The sequence below is a fragment of the Oncorhynchus gorbuscha genome, linkage group LG05 (genome assembly GCF_021184085.1).
Source record: "Oncorhynchus gorbuscha isolate QuinsamMale2020 ecotype Even-year linkage group LG05, OgorEven_v1.0, whole genome shotgun sequence".
NCBI classification, from domain to species: domain Eukaryota; kingdom Metazoa; phylum Chordata; class Actinopteri; order Salmoniformes; family Salmonidae; genus Oncorhynchus; species Oncorhynchus gorbuscha.
In genome coordinates this window covers 70,254,335-70,266,476 of record NC_060177.1, presented here as the reverse complement: position 1 = coordinate 70,266,476, position 12,142 = coordinate 70,254,335, and the positions used below count along the sequence as shown (strand labels likewise).

General features: G+C 42.9%; 1 protein-coding gene across 1 annotated transcript in view; it reads left to right on the top strand.

Annotated features, from left to right (window-relative positions):
* The window catches only part of LOC124036432 (single-stranded DNA-binding protein 2), a 144,626-nt gene that overhangs the window by 44,657 nt on the left and 87,827 nt on the right, over nucleotides 1-12,142 (top strand). The window lies entirely within an intron of this gene.

Genomic DNA, 12,142 nt, shown 5'->3' with positions numbered 1-12,142 from the left:
CATTCATCACTGCTTTGATTAATCAGAGAAAGTGTTGGGCTGAGCACAGAGGCCAGGCCATACTCCATCCTCAGTCCTGTTCTCCATTCATCACTGCTTTGATTAATCAGAGAAAGTGTTGGGCTGAGCACAGAGGCCAGGCCATACTCCATCCTCAGTCCTGTTCTCCATTCATCACTGCTTTGATTAATCAGAGAAAGTGTTGGGCTGAGCACAGAGGCCAGGCCATACTCCATCCTCAGTCCTGTTCTCCATTCATCACTGCTTTGATTAATCAGAGAAAGTGTTGGGCTGAGCACAGAGGCCAGGCCATACTCCATCCTCAGTCCTGTTCTCCATTCATCACTGCTTTGATTAATCAGAGAAAGTGTTGGGCTGAGCACAGAGGCCAGGCCATACTCCATCCTCAGTCCTGTTCTCCATTCATCACTGCTTTGATTAATCAGAGAAAGTGTTGGGCTGAGCACAGAGGCCAGGCCATACTCCATCCTCAGTCCTGTTCTCCATTCATCACTGCTTTGCACTCAGTTATAGCCTGATCCCTTTATCTAATAGTGTGTTCCAAATGGCACTCTATTCCCTTTATAGTACACTACTATTGGCCAGGGCTCATAGGGATATGAGAACAAAGTTGAGCCAATTTAGGATAGCATTTTGCAAAGAAATGTAAGCCCCATTTTCGTGTTTTTGCCTGCCAGATACATTTTGACTTGATTCCTTATGCACTTAAAAACAGTGAGCTGGTCTTAACTCCTGTTTTCTCTTTCTTCTATTCCTCTACCTTCATTGCTGTTTGAGATGGTTTAGGTTACCATACGATGCATCCCTGACCCTGTAGCCACTTGTTCTCTCTGTTTCTCTGTCCACCACCAGTCAGCGCTGTCTGCTCTACTACTTCCAATCAGCTCATTTCCTGGTCAGGGTCAAAGGTTATCTGCAAATCTGCAAGGCTGTTTGACACTTAGTCCCGGTACTGATATTGAGCATATCTTATGGATAATGATGTGTTTTATTACAGGTCCTGATGCAATATAATATCAGCAACATAATGACTTTTGGTCCATTTACATTTAATCTTTAATGGCAGAATCAAGTGCCAAAGTCATTGTCTGTTTTGATTTGTAACTCCGGTCGTGTTCATGGTGGCAGTAAATTGATTAGTAGCGATCTGATGGCCTCATATGCTGATGTTGTGAAGTAGATTAACTTCAGACAGGCTCCTCTCCTCTCCGTGACAAAGGGAAAATGGAGAATCAGCAGCATTTCAGCTCCCTGACTTAATGAAGCTACAGCTAGCCTGGCCCTGGCTGCTGAGCCTCCTGCTGTACTAATACTTTAGACTCAGAGGAAGCTATGTTATCAAAATAGGAATATAATTAGATGTGACTGAAGACAAAACTACTTGAATATGAAGTGGAAGGAGGTCAAGTACACACAAACGCTCTCACACACACACATACTCATATTCATACACACACACACACATATCATATTCATCGCAATTAATGAAAGTGGTGATCGTTGACTTCACAGGTTGGTCAAGGTAGATTGACAGTGAAACTGCTGTGGTATTCAAAGAGAAAGAACATGTATTTCAGTGTATCTTCAATAGGCTAATTTCAAAAGCAAGGGGAAATGCTACCGAAAATAGAAAATACAATTTCTTATAGTCATTTTGGGGAGTATATGTATATATATATATATATATATATATGAGAGAGAGAGAGAGAGAGAGAGAGAGAGAGAGAGAGAGAGAGAGAGAGAGAGAGAGAGAGAGAGAGAGAGAGAGAGAGAGAGAATTAGCACCTGTTCATCCTCTTCACCTCTCCTGATCTTCTCTATCCTTTCTTTTTATCACTTTGCGCTTCTCCACTACCTACTCCTCTCTCTCTATCTCTCCTTTCTTTGGTTCTCCTCCTCCTCCTCTCTCTCTATCTCTCCTTTCTTTGGTTCTCCTCCTCCTCCTCTCTCTCTATCTCTCCTTTCTTTGGTTCTCCTCCTCCTCTCTCTCTATCTCTCCTTTCTTTGGTTCTCCTCCTCCTCCTCTCTCTCTATCTCTCCTTTCTTTGGTTCTCCTCCTCCTCCTCTCTCTCTTTGGTTCTCTATCTCTCCTTTCTTTTGGTTCTCCTCCTCCTCCTCTCCTCTCTCTATCTCTCCTTTCTTTGGTTCTCCTCCTCCTCCCTTTCTTTGGTTCTCCTCTATCTCCCCTTTCTTTGGTTCTCCTCCTCCTCCTCTCTCTATCTCTCCTTTCTTTGGTTCTCCTACTCCTCTCTCTCTATCTCTCCTTTCTTTGGTTCTCCTCCTCCTCCTCTCTCTCTATCTCTCCTTTCTTTGGTTCTCCTCCTCCTCCTCTCTCTCTATCTTTGATTTCTTTGGTTCTCCTCCTCCTCCTCTCTCTCTATCTCTCCTTTCTTTGGTTCTCCTCCTCCTCTCTCTCTATCTCTCCTTTCTTTGGTTCTCCTCCTACTCCTCTCTCTCTATCTCTCCTTTCTTTGGTTCTCCTCCTCCTCCTCTCTCTCTATCTCTCCTTTCTTTGGTTCTCCTCCTACTCCTCTCTCTCTATCTCTCCTTTCTTTGGTTCTCCTCCTCCTCCTCTCTCTCTATCTCTCCTTTATTTGGTTCTCCTCCTCCTCTCTCTCTATCTCTCCTTTCTTTGGTTCTCCTCCTCCTCCTCTCTCTCTATCTCTCCTTTCTTTGGTTCTCCTCCTCCTCTCTCTCTATCTCTCCTTTCTTTGGTTCTCCTCCTCCTCCTCTCTCTCTCCTTTCTTTGGTCTCTCCTCTTCTCTCTCCTTTCTTTGGTTCTCCTCCTCCTCCTCTCTCTCTATCTCTCCTTTCTTTGGTTCTCCTCCTCCTCCTCTCTCTCTATCTCTCCTTTCTTTGGTTCTCCTCCTCCTCTCTCTCTATCTCTCCTTTCTTTGGTTCTCCTCCTCCTCCTCTCTCTCTATCTTTGATTTCTCTGGTTCTCCTCCTCCTCCTCTCTCTCTATCTCTCCTTTATTTGGTTCTCCTCCTCCTCTCTCTCTATCTTTGATTTCTCTGGTTCTCCTCCTCCTCCATCTCTCCTTTCTTTGGTTCTCCTCCTCCTCCTCTCTCTCTAGCTTTGATTTCTCTGGTTCTCCTCCTCCTCCTCTCTCTCTATCTCTCCTTTCTTTGGTTCTCCTCCTCCTCCTCTCTCTCTATCTTTGATTTCTCTGGTTCTCCTTCTCCTCCACTCCCAGAGGAATGAAGAGTCACAGCATATTATTGATTACCCAGCACATTTCACAGGTTGACAATGTGTGTTAGAGGGAGTGTGTTCAAAGGGGACATGACAAGAGAGAGTGATACTGTACAGACTGACACAGAGAGATTGATACTGTACAGACTGACACAGAGAGAGTGATACTGTACAGACTGACACAGAGAGAGTGATACTGTACAGACTGACACAGAGAGAGTGATACTGTACAGACTGACACAGAGAGAGTGATACTGTACAGACAGACACAGAGAGAGTGATACTGTACAGACAGACACAGAGAGAGTGATATTGTACAGACAGTCAGAACGCAGAGAGAGTGATATTGTACAGAGTGATATTGTACAGACAGACACAGAGAGAGTGATATTATACAGACAGTCACAACGCGAGTGATATTGTACAGACAGACACAGAGAGAGTGATATTGTACAGACAGTCAGAGAGAGAATGAGTGATGCTGTACAGACAGACAGAGAGAGAGAGAGTGATATTGTACAGACAGTCACAACGCGAGTGATATTGTACAGACAGACACAGAGAGAGTGATATTGTACAGACAGACAGAGAGAGAATGAGTGATGCTGTACAGACAGACAGAGAGAGAGAGAGTGATATTGTACAGACAGACACAGAGAGAGTGATATTGTACAGACAGACACAGAGAGAGTGATATTGTACAGACAGTCACAACGCGAGTGATATTGTACAGACAGACACAGAGAGAGTGATATTGTACAGACAGACACAGAGAGAGTGATATTGTACAGACAGTCACAACACGAGTGATATTGTACAGACAGACACAGAGAGAGTGATATTGTACAGACAGACAGAGAGAGAATGAGTGATGCTGTACAGACAGACAGAGAGAGAGAGAGTGATATTGTACAGACAGACACAGAGAGAGTGATATTGTACAGACAGACACAGAGAGAGTGATATTGTACAGACAGAGAGAGAGAGAGTGATATTGTACAGTCAGACACAGAGAGAGTTATATTGTACAGACAGACACAGAGAGAGTTATATTGTACAGACAGACACAGAGAGAGTGATATTGTACAGACAGACACAGAGAGAGTGATATTGTACAGACAGACAGAGAGAGAATGAGTGATGCTGTACAGACAGACAGAGAGAGAGCGAGTGATATTGTACAGACAGACACAGAGAGAGTGATATTGTACAGACAGTCACAACGCGAGTGATATTGTACAGACAGACACAGAGAGAGTGATATTGTACAGACAGACATAAAGCGAGTGATATTGTACAGACAGACACAGAGAGTGATATTGTACAGACAGACAGAGAGAGAATGAGTGATGCTGTACAGACAGACAGAGAGAGAGAGAGTGATATTGTACAGACAGACACAGAGAGAGTGATATTGTACAGACAGACACAGAGAGAGTGATATTGTACAGACAGAGAGAGAGAGAGTGATATTGTACAGTCAGACACAGAGAGAGTTATATTGTACAGACATACACAGAGAGAGTTATATTGTACAGACAGACACAGCGAGAGTGATATTGTACAGAGAGACACAGAGAGAGTGATATTGTACAGTCAGACACAGAAAGAGTGATATTGTACAGACAGACACAGAGAGAGTGATATTGTACAGACAGACACAAAGCGAGTGATATTGTAGAGACAGACACAGAGAGAGTGATATTGTACAGACAGACACAAAGCGAGTGATATTGTAGAGACAGACAGAGAGAGAATGAGTGATGCTGTACAGTCAGACACAGAGAGAGTGATATTGTACAGTCAGACACAGAGAGAGTGATATTGTACAGTCAGACACAGAGAGAGTGATATTGTACAGACAGACAGACACAGAGAGAGTGATATTGTACAGACAGACACAGAAAGAGTGATATTGTACAGTCAGACACAGAGAGAGTGATATTGTACAGTCAGACACAGAGAGAGTGATATTGTACAGACAGACACAGAGAGAGTGATATTGTACAGTCAGACACAGAGAGAGTGATATTGTACAGACAGACACAGAGAGAGTGATATTGTACAGACAGACACATAGAGAGTGATATTGTACAGTCAGACACAGAGAGAGTGATATTGTACAGTCAGACACAGAGAGAGTGATATTGTACAGACAGACACAGAGAGAGTGATATTGTACAGACAGACACAGAAAGAGTGATATTGTACAGTCAGACACAGAGAGAGTGATATTGTACAGACAGACACAGAGAGAGTGATATTGTACAGACAGACACAGAGAGAGTGATATTGTACAGACAGACAGAGAGAGAATGAGTGATGCTGTACAGACAGACAGAGAGAGAGAGAGAGTGATATTGTACAGTCAGACACAGAGAGAGTGATATTGTACAGACAGACACAGAGAGAGTGATATTGTACAGACAGACACAAAGCGAGTGATATTGTAGAGACAGACACAGAGAGAGTGATATTGTACAGACAGACACAGAGAGAGTGATATTGTACAGACAGACACAAAGCGAGTGATATTGTAGAGACAGACAGAGAGAGAATGAGTGATGCTGTACAGACAGAGAGAGTGATATTGTACAGTCAGACACAGAGAGAGTGATATTGTACAGACAGACACAGAGAGAGTGATTGTACAGACAGACACAGAGAGAGTGATATTGTACAGACAGACACAGAGAGAGTGATTGTACAGACAGACACAGAGAGAGTGATATTGTACAGTCAGACACAGAGAGAGTGATATTGTACAGACAGACACAGAGAGAGTGATTGTACAGACAGACACAGAGAGAGTGATTGTACAGACAGACACAGAGAGAGTGATATTGTACAGACAGACACAGAGAGAGTGATATTGTACAGTCAGACAGAGAGAGAGTGATAGTGTACAGTCAGACACAGAGAGAGTGATATTGTACAGTCAGACACAGAGAGAGTGATATTGTACAGTCAGACACAGAGAGAGTGATATTGTACAGACAGACACAGAGAGAGTGATATTGTACAGTCAGACAGAGAGAGAGTGATATTGTACAGTCAGACACAGAGAGAGTGATATTGTACAGACAGACACAGAGAGAGTGATATTGTACAGACAGACACAGAGAGAGTGATATTGTAGAGACAGACACAGAGAGAGTGATATTGTACAGACAGACACAGAGAGAGTGATTGTACAGTCAGACACAGAGAGAGTGATATTGTAGAGACAGACACAGAGAGAGTGATGATGTACAGACAGACACAGAGAGAGTGATATTGTACAGACAGACACAGAGAGAGTGATATTGTACAGTCAGACAGAGAGAGTGATTGTACAGTCAGACACAGAGAGAGTGATATTGTAGAGACAGACACAGAGAGAGTGATATTGTACAGACAGACACAGAGAGAGAGTGATATTGTACAGAGACACAGAGAGAGTGATATTGTACAGTCAGACACAGAGAGAGTGATATTGTACAGTCAGACACAGAGAGAGTGATATTGTACAGACAGACACAGAGAGATATTGTGATATTGTACAGACAGACACAGAAAGAGTGATATTGTACAGTCAGACACAGAGAGAGTGATATTGTACAGACAGACACAGAGAGAGTGATATTGTACAGACAGACACAGAGAGAGTGATATTGTACAGACAGACACAGAGAGAGTGATATTGTACAGACAGACACAGAGAGAGTGATATTGTACAGACAGACAGAGAGAGAATGAGTGATGCTGTACAGACAGACAGAGAGAGAGAGAGAGTGATATTGTACAGTCAGACACAGAGAGAGTGATATTGTACAGACAGACACAGAGAGAGTGATATTGTACAGACAGACACAAAGCGAGTGATATTGTAGAGACAGACACAGAGAGAGTGATATTGTACAGACAGACACAAAGCGAGTGATATTGTAGAGACAGACAGAGAGAGAATGAGTGATGCTGTACAGACAGAGAGAGTGATATTGTACAGTCAGACACAGAGAGAGTGATATTGTACAGACAGACACAGAGAGAGTGATTGTACAGACAGACACAGAGAGAGTGATATTGTACAGACAGACACAGAGAGAGTGATTGTACAGACAGACACAGAGAGAGTGATATTGTACAGTCAGACACAGAGAGAGTGACAGAGAGAGTGATATTGTACAGACAGACACAGAGAGAGTGATTGTACAGACAGACACAGAGAGAGTGATTGTACAGACAGACACAGAGAGAGTGATATTGTACAGACAGACACAGAGAGAGTGATATTGTACAGTCAGACAGAGAGAGAGTGATATTGTACAGTCAGACACAGAGAGAGTGATATTGTACAGTCAGACACAGAGAGAGTGATATTGTACAGTCAGACACAGAGAGAGTGATATTGTACAGACAGACACAGAGAGAGTGATATTGTACAGTCAGACAGAGAGAGAGTGATATTGTACAGACAGACACAGAGAGAGATATTGTACAGACAGACACAGAGAGAGTGATATTGTACAGACAGACACAGAGAGAGTGATATTGTAGAGACAGACACAGAGAGAGTGATATTGTACAGACAGACACAGAGAGAGTGATTGTACAGTCAGACACAGAGAGAGTGATATTGTAGAGACAGACACAGAGAGAGTGATGATGTACAGACAGACACAGAGAGAGTGATATTGTACAGACAGACACAGAGAGAGTGATATTGTACAGTCAGACAGAGAGAGTGATTGTACAGTCAGACACAGAGAGAGTGATATTGTAGAGACAGACACAGAGAGAGTGATATTGTACAGACAGACACAGAGAGAGTGATATTGTACAGACAGACACAGAGAGAGTGATATTGTACAGTCAGACAGAGAGAGAGTGATATTGTACAGTCAGACACAGAGAGAGTGATATTGTACAGTCAGACACAGAGAGAGTGATATTGTACAGTCAGACACAGAGAGAGTGATATTGTACAGACAGACACAGAGAGAGTGATATTGTACAGACAGACACAGAGAGAGTGATTGTACAGTCAGACACAGAGAGAGTGATATTGTAGAGACAGACACAGAGAGAGTGATATTGTACAGACAGACACAGAGAGAGTGATATTGTACAGACAGACACAGAGAGAGTGATATTGTACAGTCAGACACAGAGAGAGTGATATTGTACAGTCAGACACAGAGAGAGTGATATTGTACAGTCAGACACAGAGAGAGTGATATTGTACAGTCAGACACAGAGAGAGTGATATTGTACAGTCAGACACAGAGAGAGTGATATTGTACAGTCAGACACAGAGAGAGTGATATTGTACAGTCAGACACAGAGAGAGTGATATTGTACAGTCAGACACAGAGAGAGTGATATTGTACAGTCAGACAGAGAGAGAGTGATATTGTACAGTCAGACACAGAGAGAGTGATATTGTACAGTCAGACACAGAGAGAGTGATATTGTACAGTCAGACACAGAGAGAGTCATATTGTACAGTCAGACACAGAGAGAGTGATATTGTACAGTCAGACACAGAGAGAGTGATATTGTACAGTCAGACACAGAGAGAGTGATATTGTACAGTCAGTCACAACGCGAGTGATATTGTACAGACAGACACAGAGAGAGTGATATTGTACAGACAGACATACAGAGAGAGTGATATTGTAAGACAGACACAGAGAGAGTGATATTGTACGAGTGATATTGTACAGACAGACACAGAGAGAGTGATATTGTACAGACAGACAGAGAGAGAATGAGTGATGCTGTACAGACAGACAGAGAGAGAGAGAGACACAGAGAGAGTGATATTGTACAGACAGACACAGAGAGAGTGATATTGTACAGACAGACACAGAGAGAGTGATATTGTACAGACAGACACAGAGAGAGTGATATTGTACAGTCAGACACAGAGAGAGTTATATTGTACAGACAGACACAGAGAGAGTTATATTGTACAGACAGACACAGAGAGAGTGATATTGTACAGACAGACACAGAGAGAGTGATATTGTACAGACAGACAGAGAGAGAATGAGTGATGCTGTACAGACAGACAGAGAGAGAGCGAGTGATATTGTACAGACAGACACAGAGAGAGTGACATTGTACAGACAGTCACAACGCGAGTGATATTGTACAGACAGACACAGAGAGTGATATTGTACAGACAGACAGAGAGAGAGTGATATTGTACAGTCAGACACAGAGAGAGTGATATTGTACAGACAGACACAGAGAGAGTGATATTGTACAGTCAGACAGAGAGAGAGTGATATTGTACAGTCAGACACAGAGAGAGTGATATTGTACAGACAGACACAGAGAGAGTGATTGTACAGATAGACACAGAGAGAGTGATATTGTACAGACAGACACAGAAAGAGTGATATTGTACAGACAGACACAGAGAGAGTGATATTGTACAGACAGACACAGAGAGAGTGATATTGTACAGACAGACACAGAGAGAGTGATATTGTACAGACAGACACAGAGAGAGTGATATTGTACAGACAGACACAGAGAGAGTGATATTGTACAGTCAGACACAGAGAGAGTGAGTGATATTGTACAGTCAGACACAGAGAGAGTGATATTGTACAGTCAGACACAGAGAGAGTGATATTGTACAGTCAGACACAGAGAGAGTGATATTGTACAGACAGACACAGAGAGAGTGATATTGTACAGACAGACACAGAGAGAGTGATTGTACAGTCAGACACAGAGAGAGTGATATTGTAGAGACAGACACAGAGAGAGTGATATTGTACAGACAGACACAGAGAGAGTGATATTGTACAGACAGACACAGAGAGAGTGATATTGTACAGTCAGACAGAGAGAGAGTGATATTGTACAGTCAGACACAGAGAGAGTGATATTGTACAGTCAGACACAGAGAGAGTGATATTGTACAGTCAGACACAGAGAGAGATATTGTGATATTGTACAGTCAGACACAGAGAGAGTGATATCAGAGAGAGATTTGTACAGTCAGACACAGAGAGTGATATTGTACAGTCAGACACAGAGAGAGTGATATTGTACAGTCAGACACAGAGAGAGTGATATTGTACAGTCAGACAGAGAGAGAGTGATATTGTACAGTCAGACACAGAGAGAGTGATATTGTACAGTCAGACACAGAGAGAGTGATATTGTACAGTCAGACACAGAGAGAGTGATATTGTACAGACAGACACAGAGAGAGACACAGAGAGAGTGATATTGTACAGACAGACACAGAGAGAGTGATATTGTACAGACAGACACAGAGAGAGTGATTGTACAGTCAGACACAGAGAGAGTGATATTGTAGAGACAGACACAGAGAGAGTGATATTGTACAGACAGACACAGAGAGAGTGATATTGTACAGACAGACAGAGAGAGTGATATTGTACAGTCAGACACAGAGAGAGTGATATTGTACAGACAGACACAGAGAGAGTGATATTGTACAGTCAGACACAGAGAGAGTGATATTGTACAGTCAGACACAGAGAGAGAGAGTGATATTGTACAGTCAGACACAGAGAGAGTGATATTGTACAGTCAGACACAGAGAGAGTGATATTGTACAGACAGACACAGAGAGAGTGATATTGTACAGTCAGACAGAGAGAGAGTGATATTGTACAGTCAGACACAGAGAGAGTGATATTGTACAGACAGACACAGAGAGAGTGATTGTACAGACAGACACAGAGAGAGTGATATTGTACAGACAGACACAGAAAGAGTGATATTGTACAGACAGACACAGAGAGAGTGATATTGTACAGACAGACACAGAGAGAGTGATATTGTACAGACAGACACAGAGAGAGTGATATTGTACAGACAGACACAGAGAGAGTGATATTGTACAGACAGACACAGAGAGAGGGAGAGTCAGTCCCAAGATGAAGAGGGAGGAAACGCAGCTCTAAGAACATGGACCGGCGTGGAAGGTGTCAAGGGTTTTGTCAAGCCGCTCATTGTTCCGTTAACCTTGTCCTTGTGAAATCCTCCGTCTTCTCTGTGGTTAAACACCACACCCCCACCCGCAGCCACTGTGTTACATCCCTTCATTACACACAAGAAAAACAAGAGAGATGGAGAGTCGGAGAGAGACCGAGGTAAAGAGAGAGCGAGCGAGGGAAAGAGGGAGAGAGAGAGTCAGGTGCGTGGAGCCTGGAGAGGTGTGCAGTCCATCATTTTCAGACAGGTAGACAAGTGGCGTCTGGAGGTTTATTTTTATCTCAGCCTGAGACTTAAGTCTGGAATGAGGAGCGGCTACGCTGCTTGGCTGGGTCCGCTGAGGGGCCTCTGGGAACAGACAAAGGATGCGAGAGAATGGCATCCTATGACCATTATAGTGCACTACTTTTAACCAGGGCCTACAGGGCTCTGGTCAAAAGTAGTGCATTATTAAGGAAATGGGGTGCCATTTGGGATGTAGACAGACAGTGACCTGCTGCTCTTTCAAACTATCCTACCCTCACCACCTGTCTTTAGTTTCAATAAAAGTACATATTTTGTCTACTGGTTCTTGCTGTGTAGTTTTGGCCACATCAAAGAAAAATGCAAACATTTGCACAATCATCCTAAAATCTCATAAGAAACTGTTTTTTCTTACAGTAACGTTATAATATACTATTATATTCGGTTATGTCATGTAGAATACTATCATTGTGTTCTTGCAGACACGGATTCAAATTTGATCTAACTTTATTAAAGGAGCACCATTCATCACAGTAGCCTGTTCTCTGAGCAGCCGAAGCAGTGGAGCAGCGACTGCACATCCTGCACATGAGCAGAAACTTTGGACCTTTAGTTGTCGGGAAGAGGAAGTCGGATCCGCAGCCACTCTGATTAGTTCATACTCTGGAGTGTTTTGGTGATTTCACGTTCTGTTTGACTGCAGTACACTTCCAAC